Below are 12,745 nucleotides of genomic sequence, written 5' to 3'. Positions count from 1 at the left end.
AGTTCTGTCACATTCAATAAGCATTTTTGCGATTCCATCCAAATTCATCTTCTTTTTGTTCTGGCCACGCCGATTACCAGCTCTAATTGACTCATCAACATAATCAGAGAGAAGGCTCTTGGCTGCCTCCACTTCATCATCCGTAAAATTCTCACCAACTAGCTTGACAAGAACGTCAATGGGAACACAATCAATTTTGCAGATCATATAGCATAAGAGCTCATTTATTATCAACGCCATCAGGAGCCACACCAGGGGCCGAAGCTAATCGGCAGGTAGCAGGCGCTAGGCTTACAACGTCACGTTCCGTGAGAACGAATCGAAATATCTAAGTGTTATTCTTGATCTCGACTTCAATCGGATAGCATCAAAAATCAATCAGTCCCGAAAATTCCAACATATTTCAGAACAACATTGAAACACTTACGTATCAATCGGGGACACAATCTTGCTTCCTCCGGGAAACCGTTCTTCCAGAAGTCGACTGAGACCAACAATAATAATTAAAACTCCCAAAAACTGAAATGAATCCAGATCAAATACGGAGCTTCCATAAAACCGTCCGACGGTCAGCTGGCCAGCCAGCTGACTCCAGCCCGTGGGCCAATCCGTCCCAAATTTTAATACAGAGGTGACATCAACCCACCGATTCGGCATGCCAAATTTCACGTCGATACGCGGCGCCTTTCAGGCGCAATAAGACACATAAGGCATGACAGTCGCAGGCACGCACGCACGCACGGACATCTTATAAATAAGACAATAAGACAATAAGACTGTCGAAAATTGATTATTTCATGATAGGCGTATATTGAGGTCCTCAGCGCATCTCAAACTTCATTTAGCTACTGCTCAAATGTCAAAATTAGGCGTGAGTCAGCTGGACCTTCCGTCGGTGACAGCCTGAGACATTTTTTCACCCCTGGTTGGAAACTTCTGTCATTAGGACATTGCATGGATAGTGAACAACAGTATTCAGTCATGTCGGCATCTTGGGAAAGAGTCTTCCATGAAGCGTCTTTATAATGGAGTCAAAACATTTGCAACATTTGCAAAACATTATTTGACTTTTGACAAGAACAAAACATTTGCAGATTACACACTCAATGAATGAACAAAAACTGCTTAAGTGATTGGTTGCACATGGTCATGATTGAAACATGTTACATGATTGATTAAAATATACCTTCAGACATATCAAAATATGATAATATTGAAAAGCAAATCTGTTACCAGGTGCTGGTCCAAGGAACTTCATGTTTCTGCTGACTGCAACTCTGCTCAAATTCTTCTGGCTCCAGGAAAGGACTGGCCACACTTACAGCAGGACCTGAGTCAGACCTTGTATGCTTGTCAGTGTTGTCTCCCTCTTGATGATGTACTGGGCTATGGAATACAAAAAGATGTTAAGGCTGCAATTTATAAGGTCGCAAGCAGGATTTATTTATCTATTTGCTTTGGCAGATACTCCACAACAGGCTGGCTATTATGCTATTTCTTGTATTTTTATATGGCTTTTATTTTTATATTATAATTTTATTTTTATTTTACTTTTATTATTTATATTAAAAGCCACAGAAAGCTGTTGGTGACAATCATTAGCTGGTGTACAAAAGGATATAAAATTAAATATCTAGGTCTGTCAAAAAATAACAAAAATAATGCTTACATTTCCACACTGACACCTCGCACGTCACGATGTGCCTTCACAAACTCGATGCAGCTGTTGCAAACATATCCAGGGCCAAGGCTATAGAACTCCAGGTAAGGACACCAGCCGTTTGACCTTGAACGCCGCCGGCCGGCCGATGACGTCATTGGAGGCAAGCCGGCTCGGCGGACGCATCGAGCGAGCGTATAACGGAGGAGCGTTGGGACGTTGCGGGAGCCGGGGAGAGATTTTAAAGCGTTTGCATACCACCATTGTTATGTTGATTGATCTAGACTGCATTCTTATAAAGCTCGACGCATCTTAGGCCTGGATGGTGCGTACATTCGTAGAACGGTCCGACGTCCGTGGTCGAAGCTGTCTACTCTATATGTACCAAAAGACGCCAAGACCGGTGCAATAACGGCGACCCGATCCCGTCTCTGGCAATTCTAGGACTCGTTAGGACCCAGGCCGAGTCTGACCCGTCTATTTTTAGGGAAACAGGGTGGGTGAATTGACAACCGAATACCGATGGTTAGAATTGATCCCGTCGTCGAGCGATGGTTTCTACTCTATATGTACCAAAAGACGCCAAGACCGGTGCAATAACGGCGACCCGATCCCGTCTCTGGCGATTCTAGGACTCGTTAGGACCCAGGCCGAGTCTGACCCGTCTATTTTTAGGGAAACGGGGTGGGTGAATTGACAACCGAATACCGATGGTTAGAATTGATCCCGTCGTCGAGCGATGGTTGATTGACAGACAACACATGTTGTAGTGGGCGGATAAGCATCAGGGATAATGCCTGAACGTAGGCAAGCATAATTGGTGTGCCATATTGTTTAGGAATATAAAATCGTAACGGAGGTCCTTGAGGATATTATCTCTACATTACGAGGATTCACCACCAGTGAAATTACTACTGTTAAACCCTCGGTCCCGGGCAACGCCGGGGAGCTGCAGTATCCGGCGGCCGCCTCGTCGACTCGCAGGTCCTGTGGGCTTCCGTCCGTGATGCTTTAGTGCTTCACCCAGAGGCACGGATAGAGCAGTACAGGATGTGGGGTGAGGTGTCTGTACGCCTCTTCATTGTAGGTACGACGCATACAGCGCCCAGCCCCGTCGGAGCACTGATCCGACCGTGATATTTTTGGTTTTCCCCCATCCCAAGCTCCGAAACGTTCTCTCTCCCCATCCAATTGCTCATGATGTCATTTCAAATTCAATACCTACCTCATCTCTGTTTGCCCGCCCATTCATTGCACACCTTACGGCGCCCGGCCCCGCCAGAAGGATCCTAGCGCGCTGAGTGGTTGCCTCCAGCCGCGTCATCGCGAGGCCCCGCGGGGCCCGCAAATGAATACATTGCGTGAATAGCCGTGTCGCCCCCCTGTCCAGGGCCGCGACCAGAAGTTATTTTCAATGCATCCAACATCCATTTCTTTACAGTGTTGCTTTTCAACGAAACATCAAACATAGCCCGAGTACTTAGGATTATGCTGGTGATGGTGGTTTGGGCATGCACATCTTTTCGGTTTAGGCATTTTAGTAGAACTGATACCCAAAATCAAATACCAAGCAGTTCTGAAATGTAATTTTAACAATTTGAATTTGCTCGTCGACAATTCTGAAAATGTACATTCTGAAGACGACGCAAGTCGAACTATATCATAATACTTTTTGGACTTATTTTAATATCATTTCATTGTATCATGAGCATAAGGTCATTTTCTACCATCATAATATTCATAATTATGCTCAAACTAGCCATAGCTCACCTCCAACGATTCTGTACATTTTCCATCTTCCAATAGATCGCGACTCTCTCTCTTGTTTTCGAGTAATCATCCAGACAATGTGAATGCGTCACCCAACGCGAAGGAAACAGTGACATACTTCAGACGTGAATTTTGTGATCTTTCATAGATTGATATCCATTTTTTTTTAGATACATTAAGCGTAAAAATATTTGCTCTTTCAGAAAAGGTATAATTTAATAACAATTACGTTTAAATTTCCAAAAAATGTGCGATTTTGTTCAAAGTAGAGTACCAGGTAAATGCAAACTTTCATGTTAGGAGCCAAAAATGAGTACGTTTCAAGTTTGACTTCGTATCAGGAATTGGCCAACTCATAGAATGATAAATTCTGCATTTCTTCGTATTTTTTATAGATCGCGACTCCCTTTTGTTTTTGAGACAGCTCGTGTGAGGTGCGCTGCGGGGACCTGGTAGAACTGCAGCTCTAATTTATGCTTCTTTGATTATTTTTGAATGTCGGGCATGACCCATGATAGTTATAGCTAATATTGTAGAGAAATCTTTTTTAATTCTAAATATAGCGCGGTTGTGCACCGGTGTATGATGAATAACCAAGCCATTGCTTTGAAACGTTGCTACGTCGTGTATGAGAAATGGTCATAGTTAATGGTTTTCCTATAAATTGAATAAATAAAGAAATTGAACACAAATATCCACAAATATTGTGGATATTTGTGTAGATCTACTATTAAAGGGACTATCCCACCTTCTAAAATGTTGTTAAAACCAGTTAAATTGTGCCCGACTTTATAGATTAGATGACCAGGAACACGGTTCTGGCATTTATTTTTCATTAAACATCTTAGGCGTCCCATATTCCAAACACAAACTTTCAAATATGTGACGTCACAGCCCAAAATTACCTCCTTCCCCAGGCCACATTACTGTCATAAAGCTGATTCTTTTTACTCTGTAGGCACCACAACAAAGGTCAGACCAAGTTTTAAGCGATTTCCGCACATCATGTTAGCAAAATCACTATTTTCTTTAGCCACCAGGTTTTACACAAAACTATGGTAAACTTTATGATCTAGTTTACACAAAACCAAATACATTTTATTTTTATTTATTTTTTAATTTTTAACAAATGTAGATTAAATTTTAACAATTTTAACAAATGTATCGTGGAGAAAATAAAAAGTGTAGATTTGCAAAGCCGGGATATTTCACGGATCAGGCACTTAAAGAAATAGTTATCTTCACCTTTCTTTGAGCCACCAGCCTTCACCCAAGTTTTACACGATTGTAGTGAACCAGACAATGTGGCAACTCAAAATTGTGATGGTTTAGATAATTATGACGGTAAAAGAAAAAGCGACACAAGGCTCCTTACCCTCGCTTTTTCACATGGGTTCAGATGAGGCTTCAACTGTTGCCGACCTGAGGAGCTATAGGGACTTGAGCTTTCCAAAACTCAATTTCTAAGGGCACTGAGCAGGGTTTGGGTTTCACACGTATGCGATCGTAAGTTGCATTAAAGGGACTATCCCACCTTTAACATGAGGTTTGAGTTGAGGTAGCCAAGTTTGCGGCGAGGTTCAGAAACCACTATCTATCTAGGTTGCAACCCCCGCGGCCTCTTGGTGTTGAAGAAATTCGTTCCCTTCATTTGAAAATGGGCCTTGTACAAGGCCCTATCTTCAACATGGAGCGACCGTTAGTGTGACGTCACCTCGTTAAGTGATTCTGATTTAAATGGGTTTGTTCGTTGAAAAATCGCTTAAAACTTGGTCTGAACTTTGTTGTGGTGCCTACAGAGTAAAAAGAATCAGCTTTATGACAGTAATGTGCCCTGGGGAAGGAGGTAATTTTGGGCTGTGACGTCACATATTTGAAAGTTTGTGTTTGGAATATGGGAAGCCTAAGATGTTTAATGAAAAATAAATGCCAGAACCGTGTTCCTGGTCATCCAATCTATAGAGTCGGGCACAATTTAACTGGTTTTAACGACATTTTAGAAGGTGGGATAGTCCCTTTAAGTTGACAAAGCAAACAAATCAAAGCATGATGCCCCGCGCGTCCGCCCGCGACCACGTCCCGCGTCCGACTCCCGGCCGCTGCGTGACCCGGGGGCCCGGCGGTCACGTGACCTACCGGCCGGGACTGCAAACGGCCTACAACACCATTCTTTTATGACGTCATATCCTACTGAGGTGCTGATTGGTCGGAATTGGGTACCTGAAGGTAAATATCCGCCGTAGTTATTTTTGTTTCATTGTTTTGCGTGTTTTCTTATATGAAATGTAATTAAAAAATTTGCCATATTTTAATCACCATTAAAACATAACTGAATGGGTATAAAAGAGAACTCGATATATACTTTCCTTGTTTTTAAGAATTCCGGAATTAGATACCCGAGGGAGCAAAGAGGGAGCAAGTTGCCACGCTGATTTGATACCTCATAGTCGAAAGGTGGGCTACTAGAACCGAAAATTGCTGTGTTTGTAAATAAATAAGTGATTTGAGGGCACATAATGCCCGGATTTAAACTTCTAAAATTATTTTGAACATAAAATATTTCAGTTGGAGGGATGTTAAGGCCTCAAAGGGTAGGTACTTTTCAGGCATCAAATAGGTTCCTCTGCGAAAGTTCCGTCGTGAAAACGGCCATTATATATTTATATCTAATCTGGATATCTGTATTTATCTATCATTCAAATCATAGTGAAAGACACTAATCGTTTTGCCGATGGGGCTGAGCTCAAAATTAACAATGTAGTACATACTACATAGCTACTAGCATAGAGCGTCCCGTTCGCTTAACGTTTCGCCAGCCTCCTTTTAAAGGGAGATAATGAGCTTTCTTTTTTCTTAAATAAAAATTACTCGACATCTATACTATTTCTACTGTAGTTTCTATAAAATATGAAAATTTCCTAGCACATTTTCGTATGTGAAAAAGGTTTTTATTTTTGCAAAAAGAAGCAGTACTTGCAGTACTTGTAACACCCACCGAAATGCGTTGTCCTTCTCTATAAAAAAGTCGCAGTATATGGCGCTTTTGTTTCAAACGGCGACGCTTGGGTTTTTGTTTATGTTATCGCCTTGTCGTTGCTTGGTTGTAAGGATTCTAATTTGAATTAGAGTTAATTCGGTTTAGAAATAATTAGATTCTAATTCGGGGGTACATAGTGCCTACTCTTCTTTGTTTCCAAGTATTATTTTGCGCCACAAATGAACGGCATGCGCCAGAAACGCAGCCAAATCATGCGATTGCGACTACGAAATTCATTATTTTGGCGTCAGAGCCTGAAGCGAAAAATACAAGCATATTTATTTCAAAAAGACTTCAGGTTTGTCGAACGGTGTTATGAGAATTTTGATAACAGTACTGCATAAGTTTTTCAGTGATGCCGCAAAAGTGTTGTATCTATCTTCTTTTATTGTGCAGTCGGCGGGACCGATTCAAAATTGAGTCGTTGCTACTAAAATAGCAGCACATGGCGTCAGATGATGAACAGGAAAAATAGTTGCGTAAATTTAGACATAAACCACCCCCCAAACCATGAATATCTTTTGAAGGCACTATAGACGACCATTAACTAACTAGATGTGATGAAGATCAAATGTAAGGAATACGCTCATTTTACAAAATTACATGCAAGTACCAAAAAGTGATGTAAGTACTTATTCAACGGTCGTTTTCAGCGCTCCCCGCTAACGTGACTTCAAGTTGAGATATTTGCGGCAAGGTACCGAATTGAGCAAAATGGTTTTAATTTACATTATAGCTTGTTGTGTTTTGTCAGAAAATGGTCCTAACTCAGATTTTGTGGAAAAAGGTCATTATCTCCCTTTAAAGGTTTCTGTAACTATATCGTTGCACAATGTCATCGTTAAATTTACTTCATAATGCATTTTCACACGACTCAAAATTCACCGTGAAATACCATTTGCCTGAGACCCATTTATGTACTACGTAACGTGAATGCTTGACTACGATGACTATGCATTGCCATTCTTGCAGTCTGGGATATCAGCAATCATTCATTTCAGAAAGTGTACACAAGCAAGTATGTATGCAGCAAGTTTGAGCAAGACTGACATGCTATAGCATGCTATAGCATGTCAGTCTTGACTCACATAGAGAGCAGAGTCATAAGTTCTGTTCATCGTCGTGATGCAAGTCTTTTCCGTAATTGCGTACTTACTCAGTAACTTCAGTGCACCATTCTGTGGTCAAATCCAGTCATTACAATGCTTAAGGTATAGGGAATCAGATTCGATGATATAATTCGAGCTAAAATTTATGCCATCTATACTTCGTAGCCTTCACGATGAATTGGAAGGGCCAGGCACTCTGGACAAGGCTGGAGAAATGATTTCAGAGGCGGGGGGACTAGGCCTTGAGGGGCCCCCAAGGAAAAGGGCCCCCAAGTGTCTCAAAGGGCTCAAAATCATATTACCTTCATTATTCATGCGTTGCTGTACATAGGAGGTATGTAGAAGGAAAGTAAACCAAAAAACACCTTTTTGTCAAATTTTCAGGTGCGATGACGAACTTGGTGACTAAAAATAGATAATAAAATTAGCAAATATGCATTTTATCGAAAGAAAGGAAAGAGCTTTTGTCGTGTCGTAAATACTTCCAAATGTGCCAGGTATTTTTTCCAACCTAAGACTTTGACGTATATTTTCTTTTACGCAGCATCCAGTTTACGTAGGTTACGTATCCAGGTTTACGTAGCACCCTCCATCCAGGTTGCACAACGCAGACAGCGGCCAGCACACTCGACTCGATATACAGGGTGTCCCAAAAATAATGTCACACCTTTCCAGCGTCAATTTCATGAAAATAACAAACATGAGAGGCGCGCTTTTCTTACAGATGCATCCCACCTTCTCCCTGATGCGGGCAAGCATACGGTCCGGGACAACAGACATCAACATGTCTAGCTTCTGTGGACTGATCTTGGACCAGACAGATCGAACGTTCCTGGTCAGCGTGCGTTCAGGTTATCCTGGCGCCGTTTCGGTCACCTCTTGGCCGTGTTGCACTGCCGAATTTTGGCCACGACCCTGCCGCCGAATCACGTCGTGTAGGAAATCGGCGAACAGTTGACCGACAGAAGGCGAACAGTTCGCCGACAGAGCCCGATTTGAAGAAAACGGGTGGGGGCCCCCCTAATCGTGCGCGGGTCGAAGTTGATCCATGATTCGGCGAATATTGCGAATGAATGGCGAATCTGTTGCGAATATTCGGCGATACCTTGGCAACAAGTCGGTGCACGCAGCGACATGTCGGCGGCGACTCGGCGACTGTTTGGCGATCATGTTCGTTCATTATAAATTCGGCGAACGGCCACGAAATTCTCATTTTTCATGAAATATTCGTGGCGGTCGTGACGAACCGTAAAAGTCGCGCGGTGGACAACGACTGGTCTGCGAAATGCCAAGACCGTGGAAGAATGATCCAGAATCGGTCCGCAGGATGACTTGCATATTCGTGCACATTCGTGTACCAAAATTCGGCAGTGTAACAAGGGCTTTACAGGACGATCGCCCAAAGATTTTTTTATCGGCGACAGGTCGGGGCTATTTACCGGCCATTTGTCCTCCCAGAATGCTGGGAAGTTCGATCTGTACCAGTCCTTCTCCTTCGTCGTTCTAGCTCGATGAGCCGGGGCGCCGACTTGTTGAAAGATGGCCCTGGACATGTTCAGCAGAAGTTTTGGGCTGGAAACGTGGCTTGTTGGGCTTCAGCTTTAGAGACATCTTCCGGTACCGATGGATTATCAATTTGAAGACTGGATGACTGTTGGCAATCAGCCTCCTTGCCAGTTTCCTTGTGGATAAGCCCGTCCTTAGCTCCGCACTTCGCGATGACGATCTGCGCTATACCCGGCTGGCGGAATCTTCCTGCCGCGACCTAGCTTGTTCCCAGGCGTCTATCCGACCCCCACCGGACACGATTTGGTAGCCGAGGTCTGTGACGTCAGCTGGGCGTGAAGTTTTCCCTTCACCATAGGCTTTGCACACAAACTGGCCAAAGTTCATGCCTGGATAGCCAAGCCTGAAGGGCAACAAATGATTACATTTTGCCCTTATTAGATCCAGCGCTTCATTTTATAACTGAAAGCGTCCGTTATTAGGCCTCTATGGAGGTACAAAGTACTCGAAATCGAAGTTCAAGAAGATGCTGTCCGAGCACAATCTGGTAACATCACGTGACTTCTTTTCAACAGATTATATATAATTTAAGGATATTTTTACAAGACTCCTGCCTAAAACATCATAAATAGTACACTTTTAATATTTATTACTTCTGTTTAAGTCATAACATTGTAAAACGCAAAGTTTATCATTTTAGTCACGTGACCAAGGGTATAGCAGGGGGTTGGGACAAACACTCAATGGATTTCAAGTTTTGTAATTAAGTTATATAAGTTTCATATTGTAATTGAAAGACTGTATTTTTTGCTTATAAAATACAAATTTTCGTTTGTAGAATATTTTCCTTAAAGGCGAAATTCTCCATATAAGAAATGTCCGTGACGTCACCAGGGCTTTACTCAAAACACCCGACCTACCTGTTTCTTTTAGGTATCTTGCGTCTATCCGCTTCTGTCGCGTGATAACCAGCCCCAAATCGTGCGACAACTCATGCCCAGTACCTCGGCGACCTGGCCGTGGGTCATGCCACCAGCAACCATGCCGACTGCCCCGCTGCGGGACGAATTGCTCTGCAGTTTCGCCATCCTGGACACCTGGTACGCGCGCGGTGGGTACTGCCCCGGAAATGACCTCCGTACACCCCCTGACCGGTCAGGGTCACAAAAATTCGAAGGTCACGTGACTAGGTAGAATGTAGCCAATATGGTCTGGGAGCCAGTACCGGTGAAATTATATTGATATTGTGCAGTAGAAGGCAAAACAAAGGTTGTGGGAGAGTGTGACATTAATTTTGGGACACCCTGTATTGGCCGCGCCTCTCCAGCAGCTGGGGTCAGTTACTCGTACCAGCGCAGTCAGAACAGGCAGAGGTCAGGTCAGATCTGATCCCTCTCAGGCTGGCACGGTCCGCCGACATCAAAACAACGGTGCGTCAGCTGATTATTGGTCCTCCGATTCAGGAGAAATTATTAACGCGGGAACGCCGGCGCTAAATAAAGGCGGTAGGATTCACGGCTTCGCATGATCGTGTGCAATGCTTTTTTATAGTATCAAGCGAGGGGTATTGCCGGAGTTTTGCAAATAAATATTTTGCTCTCAGTTTCACTATGCGATCGTGAACACTTTATTTTCATAGATACGATATGAAATAGGATAAACAGGCAATACCATAGGCCAACCCAAGGCTATGTAGGCCAACCTTAGACTTCGCATAGCCATGGACATTGGGAAGGAAGGTACTCGCCGATCGTACCACGATACCACGGGCAAGATATCAGACTTTTGGGAGTTTTGTGTCGCTGGAATGTATTTTAAGTGCTAAGAAGGAAAATAATTCAATTAAATGATGTCATGGACAATGGACATGCCATTCCAAGCATATATTTGCCTGGCTTCGACAACCAGATAGCCAGGCTTATTTCACGAGCTTCTAAAGAGGTAGTGGATTTAATATCGTTTCTATTACATTTGATTGATAATCCTACATATCAGTAAAGCTGCACCACGTTATCATTCTCGGCGAGCGATTACTGGCACATCGTACCAATGCCAATGCAGCGTCGAGCGTCCGATGGTTTACGATAGGAATTATAACAATAGTTTTAAACTAGCGCTTTTTAGAGCCATGGACCGAAATGGTAATTCAAAGAACCTCTTCCCCTTTCAACTCACCTGAAAAAGCTGCTTTCGTGTACCACCCAGCAACCGTTTCGTAGATATATCAAAATGATAACTGGAGGCGAAGATTATCCTCGGCCGTGCCCATTTTGGAACCAACCCTGAGAGGCATAACTAGGCGGCGGAACGGGTCGGGCGGCGGGCACCGTGCCCCCTTTACTTTTGGCATTTTAACATTAGCCTATGGGCGTTGCACGGAAAGAATGGGACCAAAAGTCGGCAGTGCCCCCCCCCCCTTAATTGAAGGTGTTCTGCCGCTACTGCTGAGAGGCCGTGGAAAATCGCTTTTAAAATCAATGCCTATGTTATGATCTACCACGATTCGTGGGGCTGACTAGTACCGACGTGGATCCCACAAACACGACGGTCACATTCATTAAGCATGATGTAGGTACGGCGTAAAGCACCACAACTCACTCCAAAAGCGCAACCCTCTGAGATATCTTATATTTAGTTTCAATGCTGGTACTGGTGCAGTTTCAATGCTGGTACGGGGACCAGCAGTTGCTACTGTACACGAATCCCTTGTCTAGCCGTCTGTCCTGTCCAGTAACAACCGATAACATTGATATCGACAACCGGTCCCTGTACATAATAAAAACATAAAAAACATTGGGACACAAACAACTGGAAACTGTTGGTACTTTCGCGCATAGGCGGCGGAACGGGGAGGGCACCGGGGCACCGTGCCCCCCTTTGATTTTGGCATTTTAACATGGGCTCTATGGGCGTTACATGGAAAGAATGGGATCAAAAGTCGGCAGTGCCTCTCCCCCCTTCCCCTTAATTGAAGGTGTTCCGCCGCTACTGCTTTCGCGTACGTAATACAACGACGCTGGCAATCAACAAGTTGCAACATACGCCAGAGAAAATAAGTTTCAGATAACAACGCCGGCCAAGAGGTGCGCCGTCCGAAGGCTCCAGTTGAGCTGGGCGCAGGTACTAAATAGGGAAATCCTACATTCATCTCGCCGCATTTAAGCGCACCAACCGAAAGACGACAGCGTGACCGCGCTGACAGGCAATCAACCTGGCCACATAAAACTAGCTAGTGCAAGGAAGATGTCTATATAAACCACTGGACCATGCAAAGTGTTCATGTAAATAAAATACGAGTAAAGATGACGCGTTTGAGGGCAGACTGGCCAAACCGTGACGTTACACGCGGATCTCAACACTGCACAACCCATTCATCAAAAAAGATCTCGTGGATCCCTATATACGTCATAACTGGCCCTAGTACGAGGGTATATAGCCATGGACGTAAATGGCCGGCTTAAGGCACAGGATCCCAATTGTCATCCCCATTACGTGGTCCCCAGAAGTCGCCAGACCGAGAGCCAATGGCAGTTAAGCACATCTTACACGTGCCGACAAAGGTGACACAATGAATCAAATAATGAGTCCGTTAATAAGCCTGCCTAATTCTGCATGTAGACTGCTATTTACCACCACGGCGGAAGGCTAAAACGCATCCATACA

At 43.8% G+C, this 12,745-nt stretch overlaps 1 protein-coding gene across 1 annotated transcript in view; it reads right to left on the bottom strand.

Annotated features, from left to right (window-relative positions):
* The window catches only part of LOC122387949 (uncharacterized protein K02A2.6-like), a 39,242-nt gene that overhangs the window by 14,257 nt on the left and 12,240 nt on the right, over nucleotides 1-12,745 (bottom strand). The gene's annotated exons all lie outside the window — the stretch shown is intronic.

This window comes from Amphibalanus amphitrite, unplaced genomic scaffold (assembly GCF_019059575.1).
Source record: "Amphibalanus amphitrite isolate SeventyFive unplaced genomic scaffold, NRLGWU_Aamphi_draft 000017F_arrow, whole genome shotgun sequence".
NCBI classification, from domain to species: Eukaryota; Metazoa; Arthropoda; class Thecostraca; order Balanomorpha; family Balanidae; genus Amphibalanus; species Amphibalanus amphitrite.
Note: the sequence above shows the minus strand (reverse complement) of the source record. Positions and strands in the feature narration are given on the sequence as shown.